General features: G+C 41.7%; 1 long non-coding RNA gene and 1 pseudogene across 1 annotated transcript in view; one reads left to right on the top strand and one right to left on the bottom strand.

Annotated features, from left to right (window-relative positions):
- The window catches only part of LOC132224361 (uncharacterized), a 1,115,498-nt gene that overhangs the window by 1,050,293 nt on the left and 44,006 nt on the right, over positions 1–21,199 (top strand). The gene's annotated exons all lie outside the window — the stretch shown is intronic.
- Positions 1–21,199, bottom strand: part of LOC132224565 (dnaJ homolog subfamily B member 6-like) — a 64,255-nt pseudogene that overhangs the window by 6,963 nt on the left and 36,093 nt on the right.

Here is a 21,199-nt window from a genome sequence, read left to right as displayed (position 1 = left end):
CGTTACGACGTAGGTAATTCCATTCTTCCTTCCACTTTACAGATAAGGAAACTGAGGTTTATTAACATTAAATAAATTGTCCAAGTGCAATGCAATTAGTTAGTGGCAAATCTGGGATTAGAATCAGTGCTGATTCCAGAACCAGTGTGGAATACCCACTTGGCAGACTGTATTGACTTCAGCCTGTGTTTGAAGCAGGTAAATATATATTTTTAAATTTTGATTTGATATTATTGAAAATAATTAAAATGGTCTTAATCTTTATTTATTTATTTGTTTTCATTGTCCTCATCAGATGCTATTGAACTTAGTCTCTTAATAGAAAACATTGGTGAGAAAAATGATGCCTTTTATTGTTTCAAACTTGTGTTATGGGGATTTTTTAATATGTTTTTATTGATTTCAGAGAGAGGAAAGAAGAGGGAGAGAGATATAGAAACATCAGTGATGAGAGAGAACCATTGATTGGCTGCCTCCTGCACACCCCCTACTGGGGATCTCGCCCACAACCTGGGCATGAACCCTGACCAGGAATCCAACTGTGACCTCCTGGTTCATGGGTCAATGCTCAAACACTGAGCCACACCAGCCAGGTGGAATTTAAAGTATACAGAAAGTAAATAGAATTGTATGGTGAATGCTATGTACCCAATACCCAGCCCCAATAACAATCAATCCATCATGCTTCATCCATACCTCAATCCACTACCTCCCTCCCATAGTATATTTAAGCAGGTCCTAGTCATCTGTAAATATTTCAGTATGTATCTCTTGTTGGTAACATAATGGCAATACAATTATTTCACCTATAATATTAATTCCCTTAATAACATCCAAAAATCTATGGTTGTACAAGTTGTACACTATATGTGAATTAGGAACCAAATAAGGTGTAGCATTGTGATTAGTTGCTCTATCTTTTACATTTCTTCTTCTTTTTAAAAAAATTATCTTTTTTGTTGAAAGTATTACAGATGTCCTCTTTCTTTCCCCATTGACCCATTCCACCCCACCCCAGACCTCCCAGGCCTTCACCACACTGTTTTCTGTGTCCATGGGTTATGCATATATGCATAAATGTTCTTTGGTTAATCTTCTTCCCACCCTCACCCATACCCTTCCACCTTCCCTCTGAGATTTGTCAGTCTGTTCCATGCTTCTATGTCTCAGGATCTATTTTATTCACTGGTCCTATAGTATTCTGAGTACAGGTCTTTTACCTCCTTGGTTTAGTTTATTCCTAAGTATCTTAATTTTTTTGATGCAATGGTAAATGGGATTTTTTTTTTTTAGTTTCCCTTTCTGAGAGTTTATTATTAGTATATAAAAATGCCACTTATATCTAGGTGTTAATTTTGTTGAATTCATTTATTAAATCTGGTAGTTTTTGGTGGAGTCTTTAGGGTTTTCTATGTACATTACCATGTCATCTGCGAAGAATGACACTTTTACTTCCTCCTTTCCAATTCGGATGCCTTTTATTTTCTTCTTATCTGGTTGCTGTGGATAGGCCTTCCAGTACTATGTCGAACAGGAGTGATGAAAGTGGGCATCCCTGTCTTGTTCCTGTTCTTAGGGGAAGTGGTTTTAGTTTTTACCCATTGAGTATGATGTTGGCTGTAGGTTTGTCACATATGGCCTTTATTGTGTTGAGATATGATCCCTCTATTCCTACTTTGCTGCAGAGCATAAACTCCACAGGATGGGGCAAAAGTGTTTCCAGCTGGTGGGGCAATTTCTTTCCCCCAGGCAAAAGCTATATTGGTGGGAAAACTCTGCCTGAGAAAGATGGTTTCTGCTATATGGGGGAATGACTCAGCACCAGGATCCCAGAAGGTTGTCCCTCTCTTCTCTCTCCCCTTGGAGATCACATAGCTCTAGTCCTCTGTGCCCTCCGACTGCTGGAGCCCAAGTTAAGTGGCTGCATCTGAAATTCAGTGCATTGGCCCTTTAAAGGGATATCTGGGTATCTAGCCTCTGTCTCTGCCTAACAGAGCCCCTGGTGCTTTTCACAGCCAGATGTTATGTGGGCACCTTTCCCAGTTCTAGTGCACTGGGCTTGGGAGCCTGGATTGGGGTTTAGACCCCAGTGTTCACCAGGGGAACCCCTGCAGCTGAGATATTCCTTCAGATCTTCAGCTGCTACCTGTGGGAGCCTGGTCAGCCCTCTCACACCTTCACACTTCCTACCAGTCTTGATGCGGTCTCTTCTTCAAGTCCTTGATTTTAAGGGTTCTCTCCAGCTAGTCTTCAATTGGTTATTCAGGATAATTTTTATGTATTTTAGTTGTAATTCCAGTTTGATCATGGAAGAATGTCACTGTAGCTTCCACTTATCTGCCGCCATCTTCCAAGGACCTTACATTTATTTTAATCTATCAGTTACCCCTCCATCTCTCTCTTTGCAATGTGTTGAAGAAACCTGATCATTTGTCTTGTAGAGTTTCCCACAGTATGGATTTTGCAGATTGCCTTCCCATGGTGTGTGTAGTTTAACAAGATCCTTTGTCTTCTGCATTTTCTATAAAATGGATTTAGAGACTTGATTGTATCTAAAGGTTTGTATTTTTTAAGGACTTACTTTATATGTTGTGTTGCCTTCTTTAATTAGGGAGTATACAATGTCTGATTGTCTCTATACATATATTTATATTAATGTAGGATATCGTGTGTTTATTTTTTTACTTTATTTTATTTTTTTTTATTTTAGAGAGAGGAAGAAAGAGATAGAGATATTGATGCGAGAAAAACATCAATATAGATCAACTGCCTCCTGCATGCCCCCTTGTGGGGATTGAGCCTGCAACCCAAGCATGGCTGGGAATCGAATCAGTGACCTCCTGGTGCATGGGTTAATGCTCACCACTGACCCACACCAGCTAGGTTTATGTGTGTTTCATTTACCCGTCATTTGATAAGTGGTTATATTTATTGGAGTCCAGCTTTATCTTTCTTTTATAAATCACACTCATAATTGTATTGTCTAAGACTTTTCAGTTTCAGAGCTTTTGTTTGGTTTTTAAAAAATATTTTTTATTGATTTTAGAGAGAGAGGAAGAAAGAAAGAAATAGAAACATTGATGGATCAACATCAATCGTCTGCCTCCTGTACCCCTCTGCTGAGGATCAAGCCTGCAACTCAGGCATGTGACCTCTTGGTGCATGGATATATGCTCAATTACTGAGCCACACTGGCCAGGCTCAGTTTCAGGTTCTTTAAAGTGGAAGTAAATGTCCTGGACGCTATTGCTCAGTGGTTAGAGTGTTGGTCCATGCACTGAAGGGTCATGGGTCGATTTTTGGTCAAGGGCATGTATCTGGGTTGCAGGTTCAATCTCCAACCCTAGTCAGGTTATGTGTGGGTGGCAACCAGTCAATATGTCTCAATGAAAAAAATATCTTCAGGTGAGAAGTAACCAAAAAATAAAGTGGATAGAAAAAAATAAAAAAAAGAATACATAAATAAATAAAGTGGATAAGACTCTCTTGAAGTGAGCTGATTATAAAATTCTAGACATTTCTACTTCAAATCCTACATAATAAAAGACTAATATGCAAATAGACCGAACGGCGGAATGACCAGTTGCTATGACGCACACTGACCACTGGGGGGCAGACGCTCAATGCAGGAGCTGCCCCCTGGTGGTCAGTATGTTCCCACAGGGAAAGCACCGCTCAGCCAGAAGCTGGGCTAATGGCTGGCGAGTGTAGCAGCAGTGGCGGGAGCCTCTCCCGCCTCCGCAGCACTGCTAAGGATATCCAACTGACGGCTTAGGCCCGCTCCTTGAGCCTAAGCCATCACTTGGACATCCCCTGAGGACTCCCAGACTGTGAGAAGGCACAGGCCGGGCTGACAGAACCCCCTCCCTCTGAGTACACGAATTTCGTGCACTGGGCCTCTAGTATCTTATAATTTTCTATCCCATGTCAAATTCTATAGCAAATAAATTTTACCTTGTCTTTATTCTTAATAAGGCATTCAATTTAATTTGCATAGAAGACTTTTCTCATCCATATTTGATTTGTTGACAAATTCAACAAAATTACATAATTGCAATAAAAAAGTGAACTGGAATACACAGGTTTGGAAACAAATACAATTAACTTTTAATAAGCAAACAGTTAAACTGATTTGTGAAGAAATGTGTGGTTACCCATGAATTTCATTATTTCTTGAGCATTAATTGGTTTTGCAAGGGGGATAGGGTTAATGTGTTGAGTTAAATAGTAGTCTATTAAAAGAGCTTCTAGCACACTTGTGCTCAATAGAACTTTCTGTGGTGGTGGAAATTTTCTCTATTTGCATTGTTTAATATGGTAGCCACTAGCTACATATGGCTATTGAGCACTTGAAATGTGGCTAATGTGCTTAAGGTGAGATTCTGGAGCTGAAATAGTAATTTAATTAACTAACTAATTTAATTTAATTAATAACCTTGGGCAGCTCAGTTTTAGGATACAAAATCTGCATTGAGGAATATAACTGGTTCTGGAGCCTAACCCTAGAGGCTGTACCCTTAACCACAACACTACAGTACTTCCTGATTTGGTGTTTCTCAGTAATTCTTTAATGTACCAAACACATTCATATTTGTATTTTTAAAAAAATGGCAAAGACCTTGTTTACCAGCTTTACTTTTTCAAATCTAAGCTTAATATTATATATTTAAACAATTGTCAGAACTTACTAAGTTGGAATACAAAATAATATTGAATGTAAAAAAAATACAAAGTTTGTAGTATTCATGCACAACTAGAAAGCATCCTCAATTTCTATTAAAACAGAAATATATTGCATTATATTGCATTAATATAATGCATTAATATTTGTCACTACTAAATTATGAAAATAAAAAAATTATGTTTGTAGATGATTCATCCCAGCAATGTTAACTTCACACAAAGCTGACACTACTTGTTTTTTTGCTTCAAATACAATGGAAAAGTAGGTTTGTGCTGCTGTTAGGGTACAAAAGAGTCATGACCACCTTGGATTACTTAATAAAAAAAAAGCCAAGTCCATACAGCAGTTTACAACAATTTTAAAGACAAAACAAATGGGCCTATTATGTGGTCCCAACAATACTCAAAAGTCTTTGACAAACAGGACCCCGAGGAGCTGGATATGAATAATTTAGATAGGCACAGTTATTGTGAAAGTTGAGTTCATTTGAAATCTTCAAAAACATGTTTCTGTTAACCCTCAAATGTAGCTTATTGTAGTTAACATTTCTCTTAAATATATGCATTGAATTACCCAAGCTTAGCAGCTGCTCCTTATCATTTATCATTAAGGACTTGAACTGGTTCTCTTCAACTTGTACCCTTTCTTAACCATTCTTGACAATTCTCTTTGTAGTAATTTTTCTGACACTAATGATTTTAGTAAAAGTTGGCATAGATTTGAAATTGTCCCTCCCAGTCATCCAATGATGTGGAAGAGATTGAAATGAGGCTCCTGTGAACTAGTGAAGAGAAGGAAGTAAATCGTGCATCAAAAGAAGAAAACTCAATAAATAAATAAATAAATAAATAAATAAATAAATAACCCCTGTATCAGGAAAAAAGAAGAGGAAAACTCTCCAAAATATGGAAATCCACTTGAAGGCAGAGGAAAATGACTCCGTGTCTCAGCTCCTGTTTTCCCCAAAACCCTTAAGTAGGTTTTCAAAAAGGTTGAATGGATATGGATTTCTTCCACTAAAAAGCTGAAGGCATCATCTGAGTTAAAGAATGCGAAGGCCACCTCGAAGGGACTGTCAAAATAACTCACCTCCATCTTCCCCATTTCATCCTTTGCCACATTTGTCATAGATGTCCCATGTTTTAGCTAGTAAAAGCACCTCATTTGCCTCAGTTACTTGTTTAAATTTTCTCCCCACTTCTTTATTCTCAGGATTTTTATCTGCATGCCACTTCAGTGCCAATTTCTGATAGATCTTTTTAAAAATATATATTATTATTGATTTCAGAGAGGAAGGGAGAGGGAGAGATAGAAACGTCCCAGGACAGGAATAGAACCTGGGACCCTTCACTCTGCAAGCTGACGCTCTATCCTCTGAGCCAAACTGGCTAGGACCTGATGTGCCTTTTTAATATCCTTGGCTGAGGCATGTCTGCACATCTAGAACTTTATAGTAGTTCGCTATGTTTTAACAGGCTGTTGGAATGAGTACTCATTGTTGGTTTTAGGTGCACTATGTGGGGCCCAGGATGCTGGATCTGGCAGCAGCAAAGAGGAGCAGGGGGATGTAGCCTGGGTTTCCCCCTCAGCTGGCGCAGGTTTGTGCTGGTGACAGCAGCCACCTTGTTTCTTAGGCTTTATTCTTGTAAGCCTCATTGCCTTTGATTATGATATTCCTTCTTGGTGAAAACTGTACCATCCCAATCTCCCAGGCCTCTTAGCCTGGTGTGGTAACAGTCTCCAGCACGGCCTCCAATAAGCAGTGCTACCCCATATTTATAGACTTGTGTGTCCCCTCACACACTGACCCATGTGAACCCAATAATTTGCATTGAATGTGATACTGGCTGACGTCTAAAGCTAAGTTATAGGAAGCCTTGTGGCTTGTACCTTGATTGCTTGAGGCACTTGTTATTGGAGCCATAAGAATCCACCTACCCTACCGGTAGGTGGGGGATCTTATGGAGAAGCCCTGAGACTTCATGGAGATGAGGAGTATTCTAGCTGAGAACAGTCATCAAAGTCATTCCCTCCAAGGTACCAGGCATGTGAGAGAAACTGTCTTGCATCCTCCAAACTAGGCTTGCTGCTAAGTAAGTACCCAAATTATGAGATATCCTATATAGTAAAAGGCTAATATGTAAATCAACCAAACAGTGGAACGACCAGTTGCTATGATGTGCACAGACCACCAGGGGGCAGAGGCTCAACGCAAAAGCTGCCACTTGGTGGTCAGTGTGCTCCCACAGGGGGAGCACCGCTCAGCCAGAAGCCGGGCTCACTGCTGGCAAGTGCAGCGGCGGTGGCGGGAGCCTCTCCCGCCTCCACAGCAGCGCAAAAGATGTCTGACTGATGGCTTAGGCCTGCTCCCTGAGGGGTCCCGGACTGCGACAGGTCATAGGCTGGGCTGAGGGACCCCCCAAGTGCACAAATTTTGTGCACCGGGGCTCTAGTGATAAAATATTTGTTTTACATTTTAGAAATAGTTTGTCGCATTGCAATTGGTAACTGAAACACCTAATTTTTACTCTTCCTTCAAGGGTTAGTTTAGGCATCACCTCTAAGAAGCCTCTGCTTTCCCTTTTAATTCTCCTTCCCAGTTTGGATTAGGTGTAAATCTTCCTTGCTGTTATGCCTTATCACATGTAATCCTACATTTCTCAGTTTGTACTAAAGACATTCTCACTGGAATGTCTTATTTCCAGGGTATGTCTTATTCCCATTTGTGCGGGGAGCTTATCCCAGTACTTGGCACATAGTTGTTATTCAAAATAAGTTGACAAGTAAGTTGATTACATCATAGAATCTCAGGACTGGGGGGATTTTAGATGCCACTTACAACAACCCAATTTGATCTCTCAAGTGTTTGTCCATCCTGCCTGTGTGGGAAGCCCCTCCCATGATAAGAATTTACTACTTCCTGATGCACCTTATCCCATCTTTAAATAACTCAGACTGTTAGCAAATGCGTGTCAGCTTAATTCTCTGCTCTGATCACTTTTCTATTGTTTCTTTACATTTTATTTTGCATTGGTTTCAGGTGTATAGCTTAGTGGTTACACAATCATATACTTTACATAGTGTTCCCCTCGATATTTTCAGTACCCGCCTGGCACTATACACAGTTATTACAATATTATTGACTATATTCCCTATGCTATACTTTACATCCTCACGACTATTTTGTAAATACCAATTTGTACTTCTCAATCCCTTCATCTTTAACACCCAGTCCCTCAAATGCCACTACCATCTGGCAACCACTAGTTCAGTTTCTGTGTCTATGAGTCTGTTTCAATTTTGTCTGATCACTTTTTCATTACAGCTCTTCTCAGGGTTTATGTACTTTTTAATATGTTAATTTGTGCTCACCTGTGTACTATAAACATTTTTCAGCCTTTTAAATATTTTTCATGTGTACCTAATTGTATTATATGCTTAAAAATAAGGTCACTGTCTTAGATGTAATTCCCCACTGCTCTTAGCTGACAGATCAGTTAGGCTCTGGAGTCAGACGTATTGGATTCAAATTCTGACACTACCGCATATTAAGTGATTATGTGAAAACTAGATAAGTCACTTGAACTACCTAAGTCTGTTTTCCTATTTGGAAAAAAGAGAAAATAATTCTTTGAACACATATTGTAAAAATTTAAAGAGATTATACACATAGTGTTTAGCCAGAACCCCAAATATCAGATGCTCAATAAGTATTAGTGACTCTTATAACTATTATAAATGCTCAGTGCCAGTTGACCAAATTAAGCATTTTTTTTTTATATTGAGCATTGGATAACTCCCTGGTTTTATTTCATCTATCTTATCTATTTGTAACACCTTTGCCTGGCTGCTTTTCCTGTAAAAGTTTACTATCGTGGCATTTAATTTTTTAAAACGTATCTGCTTTGATGGTAGGAGATTCTAATTTGCAAATAACACCATCTATACCCAAGATGATACTTTTGTCAAAACCTCAGGTAGTCACGAAACCACTTGCAATCAAAGCCCGTGATTTGCTTGCAAAAGAAGAAAAATGTAGCATTGTATTTACGAGTCTGTGATCTAATTTCATTGATAACAATATTCAAATTCATACCATAGGAGTTTAGATATCCTCTTGATTTCAACCTAGCTGTGTGGCTTTTCTAGATCTCTGATTTCTCTTATAAAGGACTGGTAAAATAATCAATTCTATTTACCTTGCAGGGTTTTTGTGAATAAATGAAATGAGGTCCTTGAGAACAGGTGCTGGTGGGGGAATGCTTCCTCTCCACTCCTGATGTTTCCTTCCAGGTGCAAGAACATCCATTAGCATAGCACACGCGGCCTCTATCTATTCCTTACTCATTCTTAACTAGGGATTGGAGAGGAGTAAAGTCTTTGATTGGTGACTTTGGATACAGAAATTAAGCATGTCTACTGCAGCCCTTTCCTCTCCCCTGCCTCCTTGGGGGCAGCTGACTGCAGGGAATATGTGGCCTGCTCTGTTCTCCAAGAACTATTTCTATTTTGCCAAGTCTCATTCTGCTAAATGGTTAAATTTATAATTAATTTTGGGATTCAGATTCTGAAGTACACTTGGCCTTAGGAGAATCATGTTCTTTTTAAAGATGTTTTTAAAATTATGTTTTTATTGATTTCAGAGAGAGGAAGGGAAAAGGAGAGATAGAAACATCGCTGAAAGAGAAACATCAATCAGCTGCCTCCTGCACACCCCTTACCAAAACGCAGGCAAGTTATCTGACCTGGTTCATGGGATGATGTTCAACCACACTGGCTGGGCAGAGTATCATATTTTTTAATATCAGTTTTATGAGAAATAAAGTTGATATTTTAGTATATATCAAATTACTAGCATGCCTACAGTTCAATGGGCTCAGACTTTAAGCAGGAAAGAAAAAATTTATTTATGGGGCTGTCTCAAAAGCAAGGTACTGGATTTTCATCATTTTTATAGTTCTAGCACCTAGCACAGTGCCTGGCACATAGCAGGTACTTAATTAATTCCTTAATTTATTAAAACCCTTTTGAATAATATAAAGTGTAATGCAAATAAATGGCAATATTTATTATTTACTTATTAAGAAAGAGCTGTGCTAGTAGACTTGTATATTTCAAATTTCCAGGAGAAACTATAGCCATGACATAGTTGATGCCCCAGGAAATTTATATAACCGCTAGAGGCTTGATGCACGAAATAGGTGCAAGAGTAGGCCTTCCTTCCCCCGGCTGCCAGCACTGGCTTCCCTCTGGCACTCAGGACCAGGGCTTCTCTCGCAGCCCAGCTTCATCTGGAAGGTGATGTGGAAGGACGTCTGTTCTAATTAGCATATTGTGCTTTTATTATTATAGATTGTCCTAGTTCCGGTTATTATAACAAAATACAATAAACAGTGTGGCTTTTAAACAACAGAAATTTATTTCTCACACTTCTGGAAGCTGGAAGCCTGAGACCAAAGTGACAGAATGGAAGGGTTAGGGCCCTCTTCCATGTTGCAGACTTCTTGTCAACTCATATGGCAGAGGGTTCTAGAGATTTCTCTGCCAACTCTTTTATAAGGGCACCAATTCCATTCACAAGGACTTGGCCCTTATGACCTAATATTGATTACTCCAAAAGGCCCCTCAAAAACCCCTCCTCCTCCTAATATTATCACCGTGGTTATTAGGTTGTGAACATATGAATTTTTGGGGACACAAACATTCAGGCCATAGCAACAATGCCCTATGCTCCAAAAGTTTTATAAAGTGGAATGGAAAGCTCAGTTTTACTGCATATATTACAGGTTAGAAAACTTAAGTACAAAGCAGTAATATAATTTACTTATGCTCTCACAACAAGTTTACTGTCATGTTTGGAGTAGAATAACAACTTCCAATTAGTCTAGGTACTTATTTTGAAATTCAGTGGAATATACTGAGAGCACATCTGTAAGTTTCCAAATCACTAAATGTAGATGCTAAACTTGTTTACAAGTCCATTTGGAGGATCAAATCCAGAAAAACAAACAATCCAATTTAAAAAATGGGCAAAGGACCTGATTAGACACTTCTCCAAAGAAGACATACAGATGGGCATATGAAATGTTGCTCAACATCACTAGTCATCAGAGAAATGCACAATGAGATATCATCTTACACCTGGAAGAATGGCTATCATCAATAAATCAACAAGCAAAAAGTGTTGGTGAGAATATGGAGAAAAAGGAACTCTAGTGCACTGTTGGTGGAAATGCAGATTGGTATAGCCACTGTGGAAAACAGTATGGATTTAACTCAAAAAATTAAAAATGGAAATACCTTACAACCCAGAGATTCCACTTCTGGAAATATATTCAAAGAAACACTAAAATACTCATCCAAAAGAATATATGCACCCTGATGAGTAGATATAAAAGCTGTGGTACATTATATATAATGGAATACTACTTGTCCATAAAAATGAATGAATACCTTTTTGAGACTGGATGCATAGTCCTAGGGGGTATTATGCTAAGTGAAACAAGTCAGACAAAGACAAATACCATATGATTTCACTTATATGTGCAATCTAAAGAACAAAATAAATGACCAAACAAAATAGCAACAGACTCATAGACACAGAGAAAAGAATAAGAGCTGACAGAGTGAAGAAAGAGAAAGGACTGGGTGAAAAAGGTAAAGTTCCTAGAACAAATTGGTAGCTAGAGACTAGTCAAAGAGAGGTAAATTACAGCATAGGGAACATGATTAATAATATAATAACTATGTATGGGACCAGGTGTGTACATGGAAAAATTGGAGGGACCGATCTGTAAAGTATATGATTGTCTAACCACTATGCTGTACAACTGAAACTAATACAAAATAATATTGAGTATAAAATGTAGTTGAAAAATAAAAAAAATATAGTTGGATATGTTATGGAACCTTTGAATTACAAAGTCCTTGAGGCAGATTGGATGGAGGAAGTGAGAGACTATTGAAATTAAAAAGAGTTGTGAAGGTTTTTATTGTTATCAGAAGAGTAATTACAAGCAAATTGCCACATTTATAGGGACAGCAACAGATGTGTGACAGCTGGGTTAATTGAGTGTTTGGTGGGGCTTTTTCTATAGTATAAGATAATTCCATGCGCATATTACAGAAAAAAAAAGCAGGTATCACCAAATGTCAAATGAAGAGAATAAATATCACTTGGAGAGTGTGCTGATCTACTAAAGTTAATGGTTTGTTTTTTTTAGCTTGCAAGATAGTAGCAATCAATTTTTGATGGTGTGGTTATAAATTTTACACCTGCAGTTTTGTTTTTAGTTTTTATGTGTTTTATTTAGTTTTTAAACATTGACACACCTGAAACTTTGTAAATTTTACAATTTAATGCAAAGCAAAAATTATATAAACATCAAACGTTTAGTAAAAATTAATACATACCTATCAAAAAGTACTTTAAAGCTGTAGAGGGCTTTGAATATTACTTTAAAGTTTTTAATTTCTAGAAATATAGCAGAACAAACATTTCTACTTAAGAGACTGAAGCATTTCACTGAATTGGGAAATTTTCATAGTTTGATTAAGATGGATTGAAGAGTCAGAAACCAAAGTCATATAGCTTTGTGTTTCAACATCCTGATAAATGATATCAGCTAGGAAAAAAATTATTCAGTGCCTTATTGTATACATTTTTACCTAGTTCTCATTTGGTACATTATAAACTGGCACATTCCAAAAATTATTATATGTAGAGAGCACTCAATTCTTTATGTCCATATATTCCCATGGATATCAACATTAAAGTGTTTACTGCATTGAGGTCAATCAAGTTATGGCATAATTTTATTTTTTAAATATTTTAATTGATTTCAGAGAGGAAGGGAGAGGGCAAGAGAGATAGAAACATCAATGATGAGAGAGAATCATCGATCGGCTGCCTCCTGCACACCTCCTACTGGGGATTGAGCCTACAACCTGGGCATGTGCCTTGACTGGGAATTGAACCTTGACCTCCTGGTTCATAGGTTGATGCTCAACCACTTAGCCACACTGGCCGGGCTTTGGCATAATTTTAATGTGAATCCTTTATCACCCTGTAAGATCATGACATAACTTATTTTATGTAATACAGGTAGTTCTCATTTCTAGTTGCTTGGCTCTTTTTCTTCCACATTGAGTACAATATTCACAGTTATTCCTATGTCCTGCAGTGACCAGCCTCCCTCCACTTCCAGAGGCCTTCTGGGAAAGGAAGTAGAAAGGCTGTAGAGGGATGTGTGGTTCCCAATTTTCATCATCAAGTCAAATAGAATCAGTGAACTGAGAGACTAAAAAATCCTTCTATCAGGACATTCCCACTTGGACACTGGAGAGCAACAGTAAGTACTTTTTCAACTCTTTCAGGATGTTCTTCAGGTAAATCTGGAATGTCCTTCTGCATGGGCTGTTCAGCAGGTGGTGAAACTGATTGAAGGCTTAGGCAAGTTCCATTTCTTTCCTGATTTTCAGTTTGATGTTTCAAAAAATGTCTGACTCTTATTTTCAAGCACCAAATATTCATCACCCTAAGTCCAGGATCCCACACCAGAGCTCCAAACACAAGAGGGAGGAACACACAGAGGAGAATAATGCCAACAACCCCATGTGATGCTATAGTGGCATAAGGCCCTCATTTCCAGAGCACATACTATTATTAAAGTATATGGCATAGAGTTTGCTATAACATTTTCTATTTCTAGCTTTTATGTGAAGGCTTTGCAAAATAGACATTGATGTGAATTTCGGAAGCCACATTCCCAACCCAGCACCCTATGTAGAAATGTAAACAGTACTGAAGTCAGTGAGTTTGACACTTCCACAGAGTTGGGCTGCTGGGATGGTCACTAAATTTTGACATGTGGAAGAAAGAATACAGGACTGACAAGAGACAAGAAATCTAGTCACTGGCTGTGTTACTCAATAGTTCAGGGATTTAGAACAATTAATTGTTGACGGTGGCCAAGACATGGAGACAACCAAAGTGTCCTAAGATAGAGGATTGGACAAAGAATATGTGGTGCATATACACAATGGAATACTACTCAGCCATAAGAAAAGACGAAATACTGCCATTTGCAGCAACATGGATGGACCTTGAGAATATTATGCTAAGTCAAATAAGCCAGTCAGAAAAAGCTAAGAACCACATGATTTTACAGTGGGGCCTTGACTTACGAGTTTAATTCGTTCTGTGACAGAGCTTGTAACTCAAATTACTCGTATGTCAAATCAACAGTGAACGACTGAGACACGTGATGCTGGGCTGATGTTGTAGCGTTCACTGTGACATTCACTGTGCCAACTAGCGGTGGGGTATCTGAAGCTGACTTGTAACCTGAATTTTAGCTCGCAACTCAAATAAAAAAAATCGGCTGAGAGATGGCTCGTATCTCGAAAAACTTGTTATTGGGGCACTCGTAAGTCAAGGCCCCACTGTATTCATATATGGGATATAAAACTGAAACTCATAAACACAAAGGGAACTATGGTGGGGTTGCCAGAAGGAAGGTGGTGGGGGGTGTAGGGAGCCTAATTTAAGGTGACAGTGACAGAAGAAGATTTGATTTTGAGGGGTGGGCACACTGCAATATACAGATCTCGTAGCATAGAAATCTATACCTGAAAACAATATGATCCTATTAACCAATGTCACTCCAATCTAATCTAATAAAAGAGAAACATGGTAATTGGCGTACGACCGCTACCCTTCCCATTGGCTAATCATCGAGATATGCAAATTTATTGTCAGCCAAGATGGCGGCCAGCAGCCAGGCAGCTTGAAACTAACATGAGGCTTGCTTGCTTCAGTGACGGAGGACTCCAACGTTCCCCGCCTGCCTTGCCGCCTCTGAGCCTGCAGTTTGAAACATTTTAACAAATATAGAAGCTAAAAAAAACCCCAGAAACCAGCTTTCAGCGAGCTGGGATCTCAGAGCTGGAGTCAGAGCTGGAGTTATACATTGTTTCGATTACCTACTTCTAGCAGCGGAGGCCGAAGAGCTGGAGCCTCAGAGCTAAAGCTGGCCCAGAATTTAAAAAAAGAAAAAAGAAAAAAAGGAGCGGTTGGGAGCTTCCATCACCCGCCAGCCTGAAAACAGCCCTCAGCCCCTCGCCCAGACTGGCCAGGCACCCCGGTGGGGACCCCCACCCTGAAGGGTGTGTGACCAGCTGCAAACAGCCCTCAGCCCCTCACCCACGCTGGCCAGGCACCCCAGTGGGGACCCCAACCCTGAATGGTGTGTGACCAGCTGCAAACAGCCATCATCCCCTCACCCAGGCTGGCCAAGCACCCCAGTGGGGACCCCTACCCTGAATGGTGTGTGACCAGCTGCAAACAGCCATCATCCCCTCACCCAGGCTGGCCAGGCACCCCAGTGGGGACCCCCACCCTGATCCAGAACACCCTTCAGGGCAAACCAGCCAGCCCCACCCATGCACCAGGCCTCTATCCTATATAGTAAAAGGGTAATATGCCTCCCAGCACCGGGATCAGGGGAGCCGAGAGGCCTCCCAGCACCGGGATCAGTGTGACAGGGGACAGCGCCCAAACCCCCTGATCGCCCTGCCGCTCTGTGTGTGACAGGGGGCAGGGCCACAACCTCCCTATCCGCCCTGCTCTGTTCATGACAGGGGAAGGCGCCCCAACCTCCTGATCAGCCCTGCTCTGTGCCTGATACGGGGGAGCTCCCCAACCTCTGATCACACTGCGGCTCTGTGTGTGACAGGGTGCGGCGCCCAACCCCCCCCCCCCCACAGGCCCTGCTCTGTGTGTGACAGGGTAGAGCCATAACCTCCCCATCGGCCCTGCCCTGAGTGTGACAGTGGCGGTGCCCCAACCCCCTGATTGGCCCTGCTCTGTGGGTGATAGAGGGTGGCGCCACAACCCCCACCCCTCCCACGGGCTCTGCTCTGTGTGTGATGGGGTAGAGCCATAACCTCCCCATCAGCCGTGCCGTGAGTGTGAGAGTGGTGGCATCCCAACCCCCTGATCGGCCCTGCTCTGTAGGTGATAGAGGGTGGCGCCCCAACCCCCTGACCCGCCCTGCTCTGTGTGTGACAGGGGGCGGTGCCCCAACTCCCCCATCGGCCCTACTCTCTGAGTGACAGGGGGGAGCTCCTCAACCCCCTGATGGGCCCTGCTCTGTGCGTGACAGGGGGTGGCACCGCAACCTCCCCATCGACCCTGCCTTGAGTGTGACAGCGGGCAGTGCCCCAACCCCCCTATCGGCCCTACCCTGAGCGTGACTGGGGGTTGCATCGCAACCTCCCGATCCACCCTGCTCTGTGCATGACAGGGGGCAGCGCCCCAACTCCCCAATTGGCCCTGCTCTGAGCCCGACCAGGGGCTGCACCTAGGGATTGGGCCTGCCCTCTGCCACCCAGGAGCAGGCCTAAGCCAGCAGGGCGTTATCTCCTGAGGGGTCCCAGACTGCGAGAGGGCACAGGCTAGGCTGAGGGGTCCCCCCTCCCCCCCGAGTGCACAAATTTTTGTGCACCGGGCCTCTAGTCCCATATAATAAAAGCCTAATATGCTAAGTGTCCAGTCGTCCATTCAACCAATCATAGCATAATATGCCAATGATATGCTAAGGCCGTTCAACCACTCGCTATGATGTGCACTGACCAGCAGGGGGCAGACAGTCGACTGGTCTACCACTGACTATGATGGGCACTGACCAGGGGGCAGAAGCTCCGACTGGTAGGTTTGCTTGCTGCTGGGGTCTGGCTGATCAGGACTGAGCGAGATGAGCTGGACATGCCCTGGAGCCCTCCCGGGGTCCCACCCTAGCTGGCCAACCTCCTGAGTCCCTCCCCAGCCCCAATCGTGCACCAGTGGGGTCCCTTGGCCTGTCCCGTGCCCACCTGCAATCCGGGACCCTATGAGGGATGTTGGGGAGCCAGTTTTGGCCCAATCCCTCAGGCCAGGCCGAGGGACCCCACTGGTGTATGAATTTGTGCACTGAGCCTCTAGTAAATTTATTTTTTTAAAATTGTTGGTCTTTCTGGGCTCAGTCAGTTCCCTGTCTCAAAAAATAGATGGTTGCATTAAATGATCTCTAAACCCCTTCTGTGGTTCTATTTCATTTCAGGAAGAAAAAAAAAGCAATGTTTTAGCTTTTTTGCTGTTTTTCTTAATTGTAAGAGATATTTAAGACAAAGTATAAATTCCACTATCCAATGGGAGCAAATATATTAAAATCTTCCAGTGAATATTTATTGATGGGCTGACTTATTATCTTATGTAAACTGATGAGGATGAAAAGTAATAGAAAGTGCATAATTTCAGTCATGAGGGTCCATTTTGTTTTCCCAAATATGTATGTATCATCTGTTCCTAGGTTGACATAAGTTTGTATAATTTCTATTAGCTGCTGAATTGGAGGAGGCTATAAGGATTTGTCCAAGTGTAGATAATCACTGCACATACAATTCCAGCATAGTGGATCCATAGATTTTAAATTTGTCTTCACCAATATTGTCTGGAGAGCTTGGAACAAATGCAAATTCTAATCAGTAAAACAGCTACCACACTTAGAGAAAACCACCATAGATATTAAAGAAGTTCCTGAGATCAACTTCTAACTCTGTCACTTATTAGCTCCATGTTTAGCCCCCAACCCTACCAGATGTCACTATCCGTTCTGATCTAACTCCTCCATGTTCCTTATCTCCCATCACAGGTGCAAGACCAACTAAATAAGGTGGTAGCCTATTTTGTTCTCCTGTTGGGTAGGAAAGGCCCCTATGCGAATATTACTATCCATTTCCCTTAATGCACAATTGAAGTTGTCCAATATGCAGCCATTCTGTCTCATTCTCCCCTTTATGCCCCCTCTCCTGCCCAGGCATGGCTACCACACCTCTACCCCAAATATAGTTACAGTGACCAAGAGATTCAATAGTAATACTTCTTAAATTTACTCTCTTTATAACCCTGGTAGTTCTCCATTTATGTGCACAAACACAGGCATATAACTTCGGTGTGAAAAACTCAGAGACAGTCCTACAGCTCCATTCCAACTGTCCCAGCTGCCCCATCCCATAGCACACAACATGTCCCAGCACTCTATCTTTTGTGTGTGATAGTCGTGAAATCAGAGGAGACTGCTCAGAAGAAGTTGTATTTGGGCTGGGCTTTGAAGAACAGGGCAGGATTGTGCAGAGGTGAAGAGAAAGGACATTCCAGAAAGAAGCAATAGTATAATTGAATGCATAAGAGACCAGAGTATTGGTTCTCAAACTTTAGTGTGTGTGAGAAACACCACAGGATTTTGTTTAAAATGCAGATCCCTGGACCACTCTAAGAGAGAGTCTTATTAGACTGGTCTTGAATGAACCCATGCATCTGCATTTTAAATTAAATTGATCAAGTATTTATCAAACATCTATTATGAGCTGTTTGTATAGTTGTCCAACTTGCAACTTTAAAGGGAAAAAAAGAGGGTCTTCTGACTCCATCATGATGTTGACCTCACTCGCCATTACTCTATATAGAACAGTGTTTCTAAATGTATGATCTCTGGACCAGTAGCATCAGCATCACCTGAGAATCCGTCAGAAATGCAAAGTATCTGGCTCTACCTCAGACCCAGTGAATCAGAAACTCGGGAGTTGGGACCTAGCAATCTGGGTTTGAACAAGCCTTCCAGATGATTCTAATACCTGTTAGAATCAGAGAACCACAGCGGTTTGAGAGCCACTGCTTTAGACTAGTATTGACTTTGTGTAATATACTTGACCTTCACATTTGCTATTAGATTCTTTCACAGTTCAAACCAGTATTTACAAAGCAAGAGTGGAGAGATATTTATCACATAATTTAATTTAAAAAATAAAAATATGCAGCTAATGTATTATTAGAACTATTGATTCTTTATCCATCCTGGTGAAAATATTAAATAATTTTGAAAATGTTTCCTTAGAAGACATTGCCTAATTTAGTTGTTTAAACCAATGGATATGATAGCATGATTGTGTTTCCATATGAATATGTAGATTACATTTGTTTGTTACTATTTTCTCAACACAATTGTAGTTGCACATTTGAACCACATGGGGAGCTTTTAGAAAGCAGATGCCTAGATGTACCCTCTTCCCCATTCTTATTTAATTGGTCTGTATTGGGGCACAAGCATTGGATATCTTTTAAAAGCTACTTCTCAGGGGATTGTTATGCAGCCAGGTTTGAGAATCACTGGCCTCAAGTTTTCTATGTGTCTCTTACCTTGCTTCAATGTCTACCCTATCTTTAATAGGATTTATCTTTTAAAAAATGCAACAAGGAAACAGTCTAAACAAAAGCAGAGTTTTGAAAAAGCAGTAATGGTTAGCAGGTCAAGACATTACAATTCAGACCTCTTCCATTGTTTAATCAGTATATCATTTAATAATAGAAGCCTGGTGCACAAATTTGTGCATGGGGGTGGGAGTTGGGGGCTGGCCAGCAACACCAATCTAGTTGTGTAGATGTGTTGAGGTAAGGGCAAGCAAAGACCACAGACAGAGTGTCCCAGGAGGGCCTGAACACCAGCTATACTCTAAGGTGGAAATACAGCTCTACTTCAATGCCCGCACTTAGACCACCTCATTCTCCCTGGGGCAGAGTTGCTGACAGACAGACAGGTCGTCTCTCCTACCTCAGCTGCACATTTTCTCAGGTTTCCACCACCAAACATGAGAGGTAGCTGATTTCAGCCAATGGTGGCAAACCACCATAAGAGTGCTAGCCAATCAGCGGTTGGGAGTCCAGAAAGGCACGGGGCCAAGCTAGAAGTGGCTGATGGAGGCAGAAGGGCAAGCGAGGCATGGTGTGGTGGCAGAAGTAAGATGGCAGTGATGCTTACTTTACATCTTTGCAGTTAGACTGCTGCCTCGCCCCTTCTGCTCCCTCCAAGCTACTACTCTGTCTTGATCAGCGTCAGTGTCACTCTCCTCCTACAGGCTTCCCAGACCCAGATTCTCTGGTGCCCAGAGCCTTAGCTGGGGGAAGGGACCGGCTGGATCACGGGAGGTTGGCTATGGGAGCACACTGACCACCAGGGGGCAACTCCTGCGTTGAGCATCGGCCCCCTGGTGGTCAGTGAATGTCATAGCGACTGGTCGTTCCAGTCATTCCAGTTGTTTGATCGTAATGGTCACTTAGGCTTTTATATATATAGATAGATTCTTTGGTGATAGAAATCTGGACAGTAAAGTCCTTGAAAGCAGGGACTTTGTCTTGTCATTTTTATGTCCTCACTGCCAGGCACAGTATAGACACTCAAAAGTATCTGTTGAATAAATGAATGAAACAAAAGAATTAGGGGAGGAAGGAAAAAAGGAAGTGAGGAATGAGTGAGCCAATTACCTGGCAAGTATCTGTGTTCTTATCTACTGTCTCACATTTTATTTTGGGGCTCTGGCTAAACACCATATATGTGTGGGGCATGCAGGAAGCAGCCGATCAATGATTCTCTCTCATCATTGATGTTCCTATCTCTATCTCCCTCCCCTTCCTCTCTGAAATCAATAAAAATATATTCAAATACATACTGTATATAATAAAAGCCTAATATGTAAATTGTCCCCTTGGGTGATCGTTTGACCAAGAGACTGGGAGTTTGACCACTCACTATGATGAGTGCTGACTACCAGGTGGCTGCGCAGAACATGGTGGGTGTTGGCGATGCAGTGCTGGCAGTGGGCGACAGTGGAGGTGCTGCCAGCCCTGATGGGCCCTGACAAGAGCAGGACATAGCAGGATGAGGAGCAGGTGAGCGGGCAGTGCCAGGCCAAGGCAGGTGCGAGCAGGGGCCCGATCACCCAGCCAATCGCCCCACAAACAGCGACCAGCGGTGGTAGGGGGGCCCGGCCCCAATTGATAGCCCTTCAGGCAGGATGGTGGAGCAGGTGAGGGGGCAGCAGCAGGCCAAGGCAGGGTGCCAGGGAGGGCTGCAGGGCTGCAAGGTTGGGGGCGCGAGCTGGGCCCGATCTCTGCAGGCCACTCCAAGGGACCCCACCCATGTATGAATTCATGCACCGGGCCTCTAGTGTATATATATATATTTTTTACAAAAGAAGTGAGCAAAACAGTCTGTGCCTTCATGGAGCTTACATTTGAAGACTGTAAATGTAAAAAACAATACATTTAGTGCCAGAATATCATGAGGGAAAAGACAGGGCACATAAAGTAGAAATACTAAAAATATGTAGAATTAGTTGGACCATCCCTTGATTATTTTCTGAGTTTCTATCTCCTTTTATTTTTCCATTCTGCTCTGAACTACCACTTTTGGCAATCCCCCATGCTTCTTTTTCCACTGTAAAACCCATTCTCTGCATAGATTGGATGTTTATTTCTTGTTCCTTTCAGTTATAAGCTTTGCATGCTCTAGTTTTAAACACTTCTCAGATCTAAGTTGTATCACCACATGTGACAGATCCACTACAACTTAGCAATATTTGGGGCCATGTCATTAGCAATCATTATTTCAAGGTTTTGAGCTTGGTTGAAAGTGGGGTGGG

Source organism: Myotis daubentonii, chromosome X (assembly GCF_963259705.1).
Source record: "Myotis daubentonii chromosome X, mMyoDau2.1, whole genome shotgun sequence".
Lineage (NCBI taxonomy): Eukaryota > Metazoa > Chordata > Mammalia > Chiroptera > Vespertilionidae > Myotis > Myotis daubentonii.
This window is presented reverse-complemented; position numbering and strand designations above follow the sequence as displayed.